Genomic DNA, 16,714 nt, shown 5'->3' with positions numbered 1-16,714 from the left:
GAGAAGATTTGAATCCACTGGGGTATTATAAACCAAAATTTTCCTCTTCCTCCTACTCTAGTAAATGCTATCATGGCAAAATAAGCTTTGAGAGAATCACTTTGATTTGTGAAATACTTTTCTCCAAAGGCTGCATTTTGAAAGCTATTTCCAAATAAGCCTGTGCTACCCAGAAGTAGCAGAAGTATTTCATGTTCCAAAAGGATTTTTTAAAACATATTCATGTATTCCTTCCTTCCCACATTACCTGCAATGACATGAAAACACGGTGTGTGTGTGTGTGTATACATGTATGTATGTGTGTATACATGTATGTATGTGTGCATATATAATGCAAAAGGGAAAAGCAAATGCTTTACAGAAATGTCTACTTAAATGTCTGCCTGAAAATGTATGCAGTACATTCTTTTTTTAAATAGCCTCCTCCTGGTAATACCTTCACTCAGATTCTCACCATTCCCATACAGTGTTCTGTAAATACCCTGTGAGAATGACTAGCGGGGAGGATGATCTTGCATAACAGGCAGCTGACTAATTTAGACCAGGAACATTGATCCACAATGACTGAAATAGTCTCAATCTTGTTCCGATTTCGACATTTGAAGTTTTGGCATCACACCCATGGATACTTGTGTAGCTGTCACCGGAAGTCACTGCTCATATATTTTACCATTTTCAGGTAGAGCAAGAGAAGGCTAAGCCATTCCAAATATAAAAAAAAAGTTGGAATTTTTGTGTCATATGTGTTCCTGACACAGAGAGGGTTATGTTAAATTTTTGTGAACTATCCCTGCCCTATCCACATCTTTAACATATACCATAACGGGCCCTCTTCTCCATCTTTCTAAGCATGCTACTCTTCCCTCCATATTTTATTCACCTTTCTAAGCACTGTATGTTGACCTGAGCTGTTCTTCTCTTTTATCCATTTAGATTAATTAATGTTTTTGTAGAATGACTGCCTCCAAAAACTTATTGCAATAATGAAAGTCTGAGGTCCATCTCTCACCTGTATTTTCTTCAGTTTTGGACCACCCTCGTAAAGCTGGGGATGGTGGCTTATGTTTCACAGGCACACAAATTGAGCAGTTTGTTTGGCCACCAGTGTCTTTGAGACATTGATTTAAATCAGTGCTGGACACTGCAAAGCCAAGCACTGCAAAGAGGCAGGACTTGATTGAGGACTGGTCTGTTCTGGATCTGAGGCCAAGGGATGAAGCTGAGCTTGCAAGGTGGGAATGTCTTTGAGCATAAGTGATTGCTAATCACTAGAGCCTCTTGGAGGTTAGCTCTGATGTTTTCATTTGACTGATATTCAACTCTTCCCATAGGTGTTGGTACATATTCACTGCCATTGCAAACACATATGAGAGTCTACTGGGGTCCTCCTTTGACTCCAATGGGCTTTTTCTCCATCCATGCTCTTGCACTTCTCTTAGAAGAGACCTTAAAAAACTTCCAATGTGCTCTTATGCATGTGCTACATAAATAGGCATACATCTTATATTCTTTGCTACCACAAAGATATGAGTCATACCTGCCAGCAATTTTGTTTTGAGTACCAGCAAACTGGATCTGAATTCCTAAAGTAGGAAGAAGTCAGGGAAGAAATGACTGTGTAGTTTGCTAGTTTTGTTTTCAGCAATAAATCCTGTAAAATAAACAATTGTTTATTAAATATATGCCCTTAAAGGAAACCCAAAACCTAACCTAGAACTGTAAAATATATTGCCTTTGCATTTGTTCATTTAGATTTGTATTCAAATTGCAAAAATACATCCAAAATGAGTAAAACACAGAAAACAAATAGGTTAAGAAATGAGCACATACTTCTGCAATTCATTTCTATAAGAAAAGGAGTATTATTTTTTTCTCTCCCCTCAGTCCCCAATGTATCTTGCTTACAATAATCAACAGTTTTAATCTTAACTACTTATACCTAACTTGCAGAATACATCATCATGGCAAAAGTAAACTAGTTTGAGTCCAAATTTTCTTCCTCACTAACAAACACCAGAAGAAAGTGATGGGTAAAATTTAGGACACTATTGTATAATAAATGAGTAATCTGAGAAAATGTAATGCACAGACAACAGTCGCTCCTTGCTGTGCTGTTGCTCAGATACACAGCTTGTCTGAATCTAAACATACTGATTTATAAAAAGTGCAGGTTTGGAGATACATACCCCACAAGCCTGAAAACAGTGAACAGGAAGAATTATATTCATATAACTGCTTGCTGCCTATTTGAAAAGGCCCTTTTAGGCATACAGTAAGCTACATGAGAGTTAAGCTTGTAAAATTACATTGCAATATGTGCTTTAGCCTGTGACTGGGAGAAAAGGGCTTTTAGAAACATCCACTCAAAGGCTTTTTTTCTTTTTATTTTTTGATCAGTGCAGAAGAAACTCATGGAAACTCTTCCATTAGAATAACTTGACACAGTCCAGAACCCAGCAATAGAAAGGATGAAGTTAGACTTGCTTATAATTTTAAAAGTGTGTTATTTGATATTCCTAGGTTATCAGTATTAATTTGTGATTGGAGATATTTATTGATGGACAGAAAAGAATAGCTTCATCTTTGTTCAACAGAGAAGGCCTTTGCATCATAAAGGTTTATCAACATTTGTAGCGCCACATTTCTCTTCACAGAGAAAAGCAAGGCACAATTCTTCCCAAGAATATTTCTGGGTTTCACATTCTCTGAACCTCACAGAAAGAAAACACAATTCTTATCTTATTTGCTGTGTTGTGCCAAAGTAGAACGCAATATGGAGATTGTTTACCCAAAGTGATGGTGTTTTGTTTCCTTGGCCTATCAGGACCAAGTGTGTGTGTGTGTGGAGACTGTTGGCTAACAGTCATGAAATTCAGTACAGTGGAGTGCAGTTGTGTGCAGTTTTGAGTGCTTAGCAGATTCAGTTTAAATGTGATGTAACATAGTGCAATATAATATAAAATAATATAGTATAACAAACTAATTAGCCTTCTAATAAAATAGAGTCAGATGCATCATTCTCTCTCCTCTTGTTGTGGATCCCTGTGAATACAATAAACGTTCTTTTTAATAATCTCTTTTTAATAATTATTTTTTAAATGTTTCTTTAACTTCATGTTAACTACTGGTGCTCTGTTTGATACTGAATATAGATTATCAAGATATTAATGGGAAATACTCTGTATTTCTTATGAGACACAAGTAGTAAAGGAGTGCAGGAAGCCTTTGCCTGTGGGACCCATCAGAATTCTTGCCATCAGAATGAGAGTAAGCCTTCAATCTGTGTCATTTTATGGATGCTGCAGAGTCAATCTGGCAAGACTTGGTGTGGGAGACCATTCAAGCTGAGAGCTGGATTTCAGGGAAAGCTTGGCTTCATTTTCATCTGCTCAGCCTTCACAGATGGTGAGGTGGATGGAGGTTGCTCCCTCCTGCTGGACATCCCTGCCAAGAGAGCAGCAGATCGGAGTGCTATTTTGAGTAGATCTGACTTCGGGAGAAAGGAGTTTCAGTGGCAGCGGTGCCGTTTCACAGCTCACAGGGGATATTTGCCTCTAGATGGAGCCGTCCCCTCGCGTTCCAGCGGCGCTGGCTCAAGCGGAGCCTGCAAGGCGCGGTGCTGCTGCAGCCGAGCAGCTCTCGCTGTTCACAGCAGCTTTGGTCCCTGCTCCCAGCCCTGGCTGTTCTCTGACGGGCTTTCTCTGGGCTCTCTTCTTGTTCACCCCTCGCAGCTCACTCTGTGTCTTGGCATCTTCCAGGCCTAGAGAAGTCACTTGTTCCTCATCATCATTTTCTCCTTAAATCTGTCAGCCAGCTGTGTTCTGTAAGATAGTAACTTTTTTAAAGCTGTGTTTTCTTTATACTGTGTATTTATTTGCTGTGATTGTGAATCTGCAGTGTATTTGTCTGTGCTTTAGGTAAAGTCAGGGCATGTCTCCTATGTGTTTGCAGCTTGGAACGATTTCTAAAGAATAATTTGTATCTTTACAGGTCTTTGATCCCCGACTTGGATTAATTTAATCTGAGCAAGATCTGTGCTTGTTTTAAATACTGTACCATTACAAATTACCTTGTCTGTGAGTTAAGATACTCTGCCATGGTTTGTAATGCTGCAGCTGAACTCCAATATGAACCCAAATTTGGAGCTGATTTCTTGCTTCCCAAGAAGCTGGGGCTGTGAATTTTCATTGTTCTGGCTATAACTGCTCCCAAACAGAACAAAATGTGTTTCTGTGCCAATCAGGTTGTAATATATTTTAAGCAACATGATGTGGCATAGTTAATAGTTACTATACAGAGGTCACTTTATTTTTTGGCATTTCTCCCAGGAAATAAGACAGGGGCACAAGTAAGTAAGCAGGCATAACAGAAAACAGCTTAAATGTCAGAGTAACACTCTACCAATAAATATCAGCCTTTTGGTGCACTCTGCTTCCACAAGTTTTATAAGCTCCCGTTAAACTGCTTCTGGTTCTGACAAAATCTGGATACATGTGCATTTACTAAGACTTCATCAGAAGTAAACCTTTATCACATTCTCATTTACATTGGAAAATGTTGAGCAGAGAATTGTTTAATATTTTCTTTGACTTCTATAGAAATTGATGATATTTTAAGCCAACAGCTGAATTCCTTGAACTTCCAGGAAGTACTTTCCCCCTTGTTAAATGTATCTAGGTGTCATATATGGAAATGATACATGAAAAAGTGACCACTGCTGATTTCTTGTTTTGTGTGACATTTAATATCTTAGCAAGAGTTTGTTATTATGAAAGTGAGGGATTACAGGGAAAAGCTCTATTTTCCAGTTTGGTTTAAGAATCCTAATGTTGTGATAGGCAGTATTCTGAGTTGGTACAGGTTGGACATTTGGTCAGAAGTGTAAGGGCAATTTTCATATTTACCTTTTAAGAAAGTATGTATGATTTTGGGAAAGTTTCAACTGTGAATATTGGGGGTGTTGTTCGACTCCTTGGGGCTAGCAATGCTGGAAGAGATTCTGTAGACTTGGGTGTTGAGGGGACTACTCAGCAGCAGGAATAAGCCTCTGCTGGTGCTGCTTCTCTATAAACCACAGCTGAGTTTGGTGTAATTCCTGCTGAAGGTGTCAAGTATTTTACCTGCATGTCCTGTATGCAGTGGTTCTCAGTGAAAAGACCTCACTGAGTATATTGAAGAGTAATATTAAGAAATTTCTCCTAAAGGGATCAGCAAAATCACATATAGGAAAAATAAAGGGAAGTAACTGAACTGATAAAGAATATATTGATCTGTCAAGCATGTCACACTGAAAGCAACTAGCTGTAAGGAGGTATTTGAGGTGAAAAAAAATAGGCTACTTGTATGTAGGAGAATTGGCAATGATGGTTCAGGGAGGTTTTCAAAATAACAGGCAATATCAGGGAACAAAATCATTCAGTGTGATGGAAGGAACTTAAGTAGGAAGCTAACTGAAGTAAAGGATAAAACTAGGAAATGTTTTAAATGACTGTTGAGGACACAGCTACTGGATAGAATTTTAAAGAGCTTGGTACACTGAATGACCATGAGATCAGGACATATTACAGGCTCTAGCCAGCTTTACATTTATATAAGAATACTGAAAGAAAGAATCATTCTGACTGCTGTAAGGTAAAGAAAAGAAAAAAAAAACACCAAAAAAAAAAACCACCCAAAATTTGTTTTATGTACTGCTATTTCTTATTACAATGGATAGGGAATCTAACCACAGAAGATGAACTTTTAATTTTCTTATTATTGGAAAGATTTACAATAATACTAACAATAATCATCTGAATTTGGCTTGCTGAATCTCAGGCTAGTGCCTTTTTTCTGGCATCGTGTACAGCGTTTTCTGGGTTTCAGCTTTGCACTGGCCAACAGCAGACAGCTGTTCCACACACACTGCTGAAGCTGGGGGTCCACAAAGCATTTCCACCACAAGATTTCTCCTGCAATACTTTTTCTTATATTCAGATGTGGAATAATATTCCTCAGCTCAGAGCCTATACTTAAAAAGATGAAAGCAACACAGCTAAAAGGCTTATAAACCAGAGAGACTATTTTTTTGTCTGAATAATTTTGGTGCATTTGGTGAATTTTAATGCTTATGGAAATGAAAGATCTTATTGGAGGCAAAGAAAGTGTAGGCAGTAACCATAGTGACTTCTACACGTATCAGCTTTTCCAGTGTGCTTCAGTTCTAGACTGCAAAATCCTGGATATCAAACATTTGTGGGTGCTTGCTGGGCAGTCGCGATGCAGGGCTGATGCAGGGGTTTCATTGTCCTTTGATAAAAGACCAGAAACATGGGAACAAAAGTCATTTGCCAGGTTTCTCTCTGAGGTCAAATCTAAATTATGAAAGCATCAAAGGGTGCCACTGTGAATATTAATGTTATTACTGATGGGGTTTTTTTGCAGACTGGCAGGGTTAAATAATCTATCGGGGATATGTGCATCTTTGTCATGTCATTTTCTGGCCCTCAGTCACCCTTAGAGAAAAGCAGGTTTACAGACATACAGTAATGTGCTTTCATGAACTCTTTGTGGGGGATTTTACTTCTTCCTGCATTCCACTGTTAATGAGTAGTCTTGCTCACATTGTCTTTCTGCAAGAAATACAAAACTTATGAGAGATAATCTACAGAAAGTATATTTCTACTATGTTGTTTTCTATGGCTGAAATAACTATTTTTAGTAGTCAGGCTAACCAGTAATTTCAATGCACATTTTCACTGCCATAGCTTATGCTAGAAGCCTCAAGCAAAAAAAACCAAAAAAAAAACCAAAAAAAAAAAAAAAAAAAAAAAAAAAAAAATTGAATTTGTAGTGCATGTCAGCTTGGGAACTTTCCTTTGGGATGTGAATAAGGTTCTCTTATGAAGAGGTAGCCTGATAGAGGAGGAAGGAGATTTAACTCCTATTATATGAAATTATTGTACTTTTGAGTATTGAATATTGCAATACTGCATATTGTATATAATTTCATTAAAGTATTCAGAGTTTTGGTTTTTTTGTTAAAATGATGCAGTTTCCCTATCCTATTTTGTGAATATTCTTTTCTTCAAATAAGGAGCATTAAATAAAATTTATTTACTTTCTAAAATAAAAGACAGATTTAATTAGTTTCTAAAATAGGCCTCATAAAGATTGTGTTAAGTCAACATACATTATTGGTTATTTGGATGTGTGTAAATACATGCATCTGTTTATTACTTTAAGTTAGCATTAAGTAAGATTGAAGAGAATTTGTGTCAAAATGTATTTTTAATGCAAATCATGATATCCAGAGTACCCCATTTCCTCCCATTGGCACTATACTATGTTTTTCTGTCTAGCTCAGATTTTTCAGTAGGGAGAAGTTGTATAAATGCTATAGGTTTCTCCACCATTGAAAAACTTGTCAGTCCTACATTGATACTTTAGAGTTTGACTTTTCAAATTTGTAAGGGACAAATCCAGGTTCTTGTCGAGCTGTTACACATACTCAGTTTGAAGTAGGGTCTCAGAAAAAAGCTCTTCAAGAAGCTTTTGTGAAACAGATACTAAGAAGCAGTCCTTGATTTGAAGTTCTCTCAATTTATTTAAATAAAACAAAAAGACTTTGTTTTCCTGGTTGTATTTCAAGTGAATGTGCCAAGACAGGTGTGTCTGTCTGAATGGTTTTCTTGTAATTCATTATTCCAGGTTGCTCAAACCCAGCATTTAATAACACTGAGGCCTATATTTTTTTCCCCTAAGAGCTAAATCATTCCATCTCACTTAACTAATGTATCGATTGACTTTATCGAGTCCATAATAGTTCTGAGTTTATGAGCTGGGATGCTTGGAAATGGATTAGTGCCAGTGCCTCTGATGAGATATGGCCAAAAGACAGCTGTTTTGTATCTTGGCAACATGTGAAGTTACAGAATTTGACTTTGTTTCACCTTCAAAACAAAGCTTATCATCAGTCACGACAAGGACCTGAACATGATGTCAAACCCACATTTCAACTGGCAAAGGTCCAAACTCTGGTACTTTAGTTGTTGCAGGACAAGACACAGTTAATTTTGGGGTGACATAGTAGCCATATTTGCATACTGGCAAACAAAGCACAGAATATATGAAGCCGAATTCTATTTATGTGCCAGAGGATCTAGACTGTGTTGCTATATTTAGCAAATAATCAAGAAATATTACTGAGACCTTGTAGGCTCTTTCTCATGGCTGTGACTTGGAGACAATGCTTCAACTTGGAGCTTCATCATGTGAGGCGCCTCCTTTGGGCTCTCCAGATCCTTTGAAAGCCTTTGAACTATCAGCATCTGCTGTCATGTCTCTCTCCACCTTTCCCAAAAATTTGTCAAGGGAGAACACATGATTTAATATGAGATTTAACCTGATCATACTTGTCATCCTCAAGTCCTTCTTCTTTTTTCTATTTTTCCATGGTTTCTAGAATGCTTTTTTAGAACAGCATCTTCTGTTTTGTCATAAAGTCTACTGATCATCTTTCAAAGACATCAGATATGTGTAAAATCAAAAACCAGATAGGAAAAGATAATTTTTTTAATCTATTTTCACATCACTTTTTTGTCTATTTGAACTTAGAAAATTGGGAAGGAGGAAAAGGGGAAGTAAAGGCAAGGAAAACAGGACTGCAAGTGACGGAACTGTGTTTGACAAAGGACATAGACTGGAAAACAAAAAGATAGAAAAAATAAAGCCTGTCATTTATCACAAATCACTAATAACTATTTTTGCTTAAAACAAAAAAAAGTCAAAAGCCTACAAAAACATTCTCAGATTAGTGGTTTCTGAAGCAGTGTTAATTGAGAAAAATTGGTAAAAATAATTGCCCTGTTATAAAGTTTGTCAAAATGAAACAGTGCAAAGTAGATAACTTTTTTAACTGCTCTATGCTTAAACATGCAGGGAGACCAGGTGGTTACTTTTTCTTTTTCATTTACAATAATAATTTTGAAATGCCATTTTCTTGAGTACATTCTGAGAATTCTACTGCAAAGAAATGGCTGGAAGCTCAGGAAGGAAGAAAGGAAGGAAGGAAGCAAGCTCAGGAAGGAAGGAAGGAAGGAGAGGATATTAAAAGTCTCTAACTAAAGCTCTGTGGAGATGTTGGTAAGAAGAAAAAAGTGCAATTTTTGAACAAACTCATTATTTTTAAAAGAAGGAATTAGTGCTATATTTTTTGTATATGGTCTTTCAGGATTGCCTTTCTCTTCATTGTTATTACAGCTGTTCTTCAACACTTGCATTAAAAGGCAGCCAGATGTTTTTGCAGTCTTGCCTCCAAATGAGTGAGGGATCATTGTTCACAAGGCTGTCCTGCTCACAGATGCATCTTCCACTTTGATACTACCAAAATATGAAGAATTTCTGACATCCTAACCTGCAAGAACCCCCTCCTTTTCATGCCAATGGTATGGCCATGCCATAGCTTTGCTGGTCAATGTTAGTACAATTTTATAGCTTTGACCTTCAATGAAGAAAACTCTCTCTCTAGATGTCCTGTCTGGAAAAGGCAATGTTTTGTCACAATAGCTATAATTTATAGAGAATCCAGATGTGAAATGCTCCAAGAATTAGATTTTTTTGACTGCGAGGATGAATTCTACCAAACATCTGACCTCTGGAAAATCTACCAGACATCCTACAGTATCAAGGTCTATGGTAGAAGGGAGTATTCCTGCTTATATTAAACAGTATTTTTTACAGACTTTAGAGCCATAAATGTTTCAATGCAGCTGCCTTTCAAAGAAGTGGGGAGTTCATTTGAAAAGGAAACTACATAGTAAAATGTACAGTTTCACAGACAGAAAGAAATTGGGCAGAACTTTTTATCCTTTTCTTCCATTTCCCAAACAATTCTATTTCATTTAGAAGAGTCACTAGATGCAAGCCATGATTGCCCCTTACCAATCAACAATTTTGCTAACCAGAATTTGAAAAGCAAAGTCCTCCTCAAATTTTTTAGAAAATTTCTGCTCTCAATTATTTTAATATTCATATGGAAATGAAAATTTGTGATTTTTTTTCTATCAGACCATGTAATTTTTTTTTATTTTGTAGAATTTTTTTACACCTGTATTGGTAATGGGATAATGAAATTCAAATTTTCTTTGGGACACCAGCATTGCAGCTGGTGGTATAAAATTGAGCTTCTGAACAGAACTTTTTTTTCTAATTGTTTTAGGCATTAAGTAATAATTTACTGTGATTATTATCATTCTTAAGAATTTATTTAGTTGTGATAACTGTAATTGATATTTCTAGCTTTTTGTTGGGAAATAGATTTTTGACAAGTAATTAAAAACTGCACATTATTCTTCATCAACATTGCTATATTACAACAAATTAAATTTGGCCTAATGAGGCTGAAACCCCTATTTGTGTTTTCTATAGTGCTGTTGAAAAGCAAAAGTGATGAATCTGAGAGGGATTTAAGGGAGAATCTTTGCTCAGGTACAGAAATGTGGTGCCTGTTGCTGGTTCAATGGATCCCATCAGTTCAGCTCAGCTCCTCAAGAGATTTATGCACGAGTAGATCTGGCTAAAAGAATGAGAATAAAACTTCTAGCCCTTAGCATTTTTAATCTTGGCTGCAATCATTAGGGAGGATAGCAGACTAAAATTTCCTTGTCCAAGACTCTTGCTTAATTTTCCTGTTTGTTTGCTACAGAAAGAAGTGCAAGTTCTTATAAAGCTTTTCCTTGTTTTAGTTAGTGTGAGCCTTGTTAATCGATATGCACATGGGGTGGCCTAAGTAATACAATTAAAGGAAGCATCACACAATGTGCAGTAGCTGTTTTCTTATTCTGCTTCTGGGAAAAGATGACATGTAATTCACTTTTTATTTGTACTGATTGTTAGCTGTTTGCAGTTTAAAAGGACAGCATTGACAATATTTTTAGCATAATTTTTTGTTGGTTTGGTATAATTAATATATGTTACAATGATACTTACTGGAGATGGTAGGGTTTCTTGTTACTCAAACCAGCAGAAAAACTCATTTAACTGAAACAATTTGTTTTGTCTCTGCTTTAGAGACTATCTACTAAAATATCAGTAGGTGTTTTAGAAGGCAACCTCCTTCTGTCTCCTGCCTTTCAGAATGGAGTCTCAATAATCCACTGGTGTTCTATAACTTAGGTTTCAACTCTAATTAGTGGAAAGCCCAGACATTTTAACGAAGATCCAGCCTTTCTAATTCTTAGCCCAGAAATGTTCAGATTTATCAGCTGTCTGTAATGTCTGGAAGGATCTAGTTTCCAGTTATGATAGAAAGAACAAACCAAACAAAAGGAAGACCAGTAGAAATTTCAAAGGTGGTTCAAGGACATTTAGACTTATTTGTTAGGATATCAGGGTATTTCAAAGATCTCACATGTAAAGGAAAGACTTTAAGAGGGGTAGAATATTCTGTTGTGTGGTCTACAGTTTTATTAGATGTCCACTGTATTTGCCTACTTAGTATTTGATGTTGTGGTTTATGACAATCTCTCCATGACCAAGTGCATTGCTTTCACTGGAGTGACTCATCCTTTCAGTATAATCCTTCAGGCCCTTCCTGAGACAGCAATATTCTTGGAGTATTTTCCCACAATATCTCCCTAAATAAATGGGAACTGCTAGAAATGATGGTCCATTCTCTTTAGCACTATGTTTTATAAAGCTTAGAAGCCTTAAAGCACAGATCAGAACCATCGAGGCATCTTCCATGGACTGGGTTTAACATTCTTCTCTGCACAGGAATGAGCTCTGAGCACATCACTGTGTTCATGGTAAGCTCAAATCTAGGTTAAGAAGAGTGGTGATATCCTTTAGCTCAGATGCTGAAAAAGGTATTGTTTTAGGAAAGCATGCACTTGCCTACTACATCCTGGGAACAGCCTTGAAAGACTGTACATTATCAAGAAATTCTGACATTTGGTGTTTCCCAAGGCAGGACTGAATTTGATGAAGCAGTGATTAATTTTATTTTTAGCTATTTTCTGTCTTTTTTTCTTCTCCTCATTTCCATTTAATCAGCTTTTATCTAGCCAAGAGAGAAACTTCTGGACCATCAATCTCAGTTACACTCACACACACTTCTACTTTCTAACTGTTTCTTGTGTTATCTTTGTCTTTTGTCATGGAAACACATGGAAAATATTTATGCCATCTGGATACACAGAGTATATGCTTTTCTATTTCCACCCAGTACTGAAATGAAGGGGTTATGATATCCAGAGCCAAAGCTGTGCTTCTGTCTTTTCCTAAACAGCATATTTAAAGAAATCAGCTAGTCTTGTCTTGGAAGACAAGCACAGGAGGGAGGGAGGGAGAAGGAAAAAACCTGCTTATGTCTAAATGGCTACTCGGTGCTCTGAAGTTGTTTTCTCCAATGTTTTCAATCTCTGAGGAGTGAGTTCTTCTCTTTAGGGTGCCTGTAAAAAAGCCGTTGACTTCTCTGCTTTGACAGCATACTGTGTCTTGTAGCCATGGATGCTGTGTTCAGATTTTGCTTTCAACCTATCTAGACCTGAAGTGAGTCACTCTGGTAGGAGTCAACTCTGAAAGAGTTGCTTTTATTATTAAAATTTGCACTGCCTTGCCTTTGAGACCCTCTCTATGTGTAATACAGAAATTTACTAGAGGGCAGTCTCTGGTCCAAAGAAATATAAAATAAAGGCAAAGTATTAGAAGGGAATGTGCAGTGGAGGGGCTGGATTTCAAGAAGTGGACTGTTTTGCTGGAACTACATCAGTGGAAATGTATATAAACTCCTCTCAGGGTTTTTGCTTTTAAGCTTTAAAGTTTTCCACCCTGAAACCCCAGCTTGACTGGTGTTCTGGTGAGCACTGTCCAAACATGAATGCAGATGGATCCTAATGCATTTCTTCCCATGAATTAAGAAGCTGTTTAGATGCAGCTTAGTCTGTTCAAAGCAGGAGTAAGTAAACCAAGATTTGTGGAGATCCTGTTGAAAAATGCCCTGAGGTTATTTTTTTTAACCAGGGGACCTTCTTCTGAAGTTCTTACCAACTTCTGCCAGGAAAAATATTAAATACAAGTTCTTAGGCAATTTGCTTTAGCCTCTAGGCACAACTGAGTCCCCTGGGGAAAAGGGTGGGTAGGCAAGTGTGCACTTTCACCTTTAACTCTCCTCACATCTCTGTGTGTTAAAGCAGGCAGATGGAGACTAATTTCAGCTATCTGTGAGTATTATAATATTTCCCAAATACATATATTTAATGGAATGGCTTTTCTTAAGAAAAGACTGATGTAAGAAATTAAATCCATGTAGCTGGTGCATGCAGCAAGCCTGTCTAGCAGCCTGGATTTCAGAGTCTGAGGGTAATTTGATACACTGTTCATATTCCAAGCTCTTGTGACAAGCAGCTGCTAATTCTGAAAAATATTCACTAAGAGTGGGCTAATTTGTGTATCACTGAAGCACTGGTCCTTTTTGCTGTCAGTGCATATTTTAAATTTGCAAGGGAAAAGGATATCCAGTCTTTTATTATTTGTTAAAAAGAAACTGACAGCTACACTTCTTAACTGAGAGTGATTTTGTTCATATCTACCAGTATCCTTGAGAGTGCCGAAGGCATTTGAAAAGGTGCCACTGCTCTGTCATTATGTTTTATCTGCCTTTACTACCTCTCCAGGGTTTTTTTCCCTGTTTTAGGTGTGGGGGTTTTGTTTGGGTTTTTTTTTGGTTGTTTTGGATTTTTTTTTTTTAATGAGCTTTACTAGAGAGGTTTAATGCTCCTCTTCATTTACAGTCTTTTATGTGATTATGCAGGATTCGTGGTATCACATCAGAAGAAGCTGCTGTAGATTGATGGGACCCCATCAGCCACCCTGCCCACTCAATATTATAAAAATTTGTGTCGTCAGTAGTCATGACGTTTTGTAGGAAGTTGCCCATTTATGGATACTAGAGCAAATGATATCATCACAATAGGTGGCTCCTGTCTAAATAGGATCATTTGTGAAATGAGATTACAGGCATTTATCTGGGAAACAGGAGACAGAGGCACCTGCTTTATGTAATTGATATCCTGGGGAATTACTGTGTACAATAATCAAGAAAAATCTTCATTTCTAATTCTATTATGTGGGAAAAGAACCTTTCTTTTTTCTGCCTGCATAAAACAAACCCCACTTCCACATGGAATAAGCTCCAGACCATGTTTTCTATTATGCTTGAATATATGGGACATGCATTGCAATCCTATGCTTGCCACACTGCTGCAGTATACTTGTTTTGCAGAGCTCTGTAGCAGGCTAGTCAAAGCTGTGACTAACCAGACCCTTGGATACATACTCTAATCTCTGGCCTTTATTTTTACAATGAATTTGACTTGTTCATTGATTGTATATTTTTTCTGATTTGTGAGAAGCTTCATGCTCTGTTTTTGGATGCTGACTGCAATACAGCAATAGTCTTTGATACGGTAAGTCAAAGATGACTCATTTCTTACTCTTGTGCCTTGAATTTATACTTTCTACAACACCATCTAATCAGGTAGAAAATGATGTGTTAATTAATGTTGAAGTAGTTAATTTTCAACAGATGCTAGTCCCTTCCCTCTCCTGAGCACTTTGCACCATGTTTTTTATCCTACTCATGAAAGCAATAGGTTTGAACTGTCTTTAAGTAAAATGCTTTTGCTGTGATATTTTTAATAATATTGCCATCTTTTTACCTATTCTCTAATTTCAACAATAAAGAAGAAAATAGATCACATGCAGAGATTTGGAACTTAACATGTGATGCTAGATTACGATAAGTTCAGTTCAATATTAACCTTTATTACAGTGAACACAATTGAAAAGGCAAAAATCTTTTCAGGGATTTATACTTCAGATAAAGTAGAAGGGTTTCAGTTTTTATTTGAGTATTAATACAGCCAGATACATTCAGCTGCAAGAGCCCTTATTTTGTGTGAAAGCAGTGGAGAGAAAATGCCTTACAGAAAGACAGTTTTCTTTGTAATGCAGCGTGCAGAAGATTCAGTAGTACTCCTTATCAAGTGCACTACATGAGATAAGAGCCAAAACCCCCATATATTTGCTGCACTGTCATGAGAGCCTTTACATTTTAAAAATGTTGCTAACAAAAAACGCTATTGAACAGAAATATTTAATGAGCTTTAAAAAGTGCTGTGATCACACACACAGTATGCACTCTTTTAGATACCTAATATTAATTGCACAGTAAGGGTTAAGATTTGATATAAGATGTTTTTTTGAGAAACATACCTTTAAGCAGAGGTCTGGAGGATCACTAGGTTACTGGGTCTTCAGTAAAATTCATTCAATCCTGGTTGTAGAACTGGCAACTTTGCAGCAAGTGAATAGGGTTCAAATGCCTTGAAATGAATGTTTCAATATGGGAAGAATTCTCTGTATGTATTTTCCTCCTTCTCATGCTCTAAACTTTTCAACAGTAGAGGTCTGGGGTGTTCCTTTTCCCATGAGTATTAGCCCTTTTAGTTTTGGATATGCTATCCAAAAAATCAATAGATTTCTATTTGCCAGTATAGATTTCTGACGCGCAGGTAAAATAGGTTGCTCTTTAAAAGTTTATGCAGGACCAAAGCCTCAAAGGAAAAAAAAGAGAGGTCTGTATAAAATAAGAACAAAGGTTCAGACTGGCTGTCATCAATTCACAAGTTGCAATTTCTGTTGTTTTTTCATTGCTGTGGAGAAGTTTGAAGGTTTTATTTCTGTGGTATCAACATGATTATTTTACAGGCATGCATTAATATCAGTTCCTGCATTTGATCACAATTAGTTCATGGATCCATATCTGTCATGTTTCCCTGTCATTTGAGACAGACTACATCCTTTCTATTTAGCAACAAGTGACCAACATGATCATGTAGTTCCCAGTACAGTACACTTTAAAAGGTATCTCAAATTGTGAAAACAGTCAAACAATATTTTTGCTAGGTATACAAAATCTGTATGTTTAGCAAAGTTGGTGACTAATGGCATCATTTTTTGAACAAAACATGCTATTGTAAAATACTAGCAGGCAGGTGAAGGTGCTTCAACACATGAGCAGATTAAGCAGCAGTACTGAGCCTGATATTACTGTTTGCTTTTTCAAGAAAAAACACAGATTATAGACTATTTTGTTGAAATAGTTACATAATGAGATTTACTTAATATGTTTCACAGAAGCATTTTTACTGTAAAGGCTTCTTAAAGTGATCTAGAACAATGAAAATATTTTCACAGATTTCCTTTGTGTGTATTAAGCGAAAGCTAAAGGAAAGAGGCAGATAATGAGTAGAGGCCAAATTGTATGTGCTGTATTTCAGACATACAACTGTTAGGTAGCTTAGCTGATCAAATCTCAGATATTGACTGGTTTTCAGGGTGCATCTTTTGGGGAACAAAGATAAAAAAATAATTGTGTAGTCACTGCTTTGACTAGCCCACCTGCTATTTTGAAATTTTATTTTCCAAAAAACCAAAAGTGCATTAATCATTTTTACCAGTTTTACATCTATTATAATTCCCACTAAAGGAAAGAAGCTGCTTGTTATAAATAATAAAATAATCTAAAAATAACAGAAAATATAATCAACATAGTTGGAGCAATAAGAACACTGAAGGGCAGATAAATAAAAGCAACCCATCTGTCAGGTTTAAAACAGTATATGCAGTTCTTAAAATTAAAAGAATATACAGAAGAAGAAATGACCATACC

At 36.7% G+C, this 16,714-nt stretch overlaps 1 protein-coding gene across 26 annotated transcripts in view; it reads left to right on the top strand.

Moving 5' to 3' along the window:
- DLGAP2 (DLG associated protein 2) overlaps positions 1-16,714 on the top strand; it is a 458,493-nt gene that overhangs the window by 123,090 nt on the left and 318,689 nt on the right. For 4 of the 26 annotated variants that reach the window (XM_077175009.1, XM_077175006.1, XM_077175007.1 and 1 more), the window contains exon 1: positions 13,987-14,447. The exons of 21 other annotated variants lie outside the window; for them this stretch is intronic. The gene's annotated coding sequence lies outside the window, so the exon portion shown is untranslated. Of the gene's footprint in view, positions 1-13,985; positions 14,448-16,714 lie in introns of those variants that run through there. One more of the 26 variants, XM_077174993.1, reaches the window with a different exon arrangement.

The sequence above is a fragment of the Agelaius phoeniceus genome, chromosome 3 (assembly GCF_051311805.1).
Source record: "Agelaius phoeniceus isolate bAgePho1 chromosome 3, bAgePho1.hap1, whole genome shotgun sequence".
Taxonomy (NCBI): Eukaryota; Metazoa; Chordata; class Aves; order Passeriformes; family Icteridae; genus Agelaius; species Agelaius phoeniceus.
Note: the sequence above shows the minus strand (reverse complement) of the source record. Positions and strands in the feature narration are given on the sequence as shown.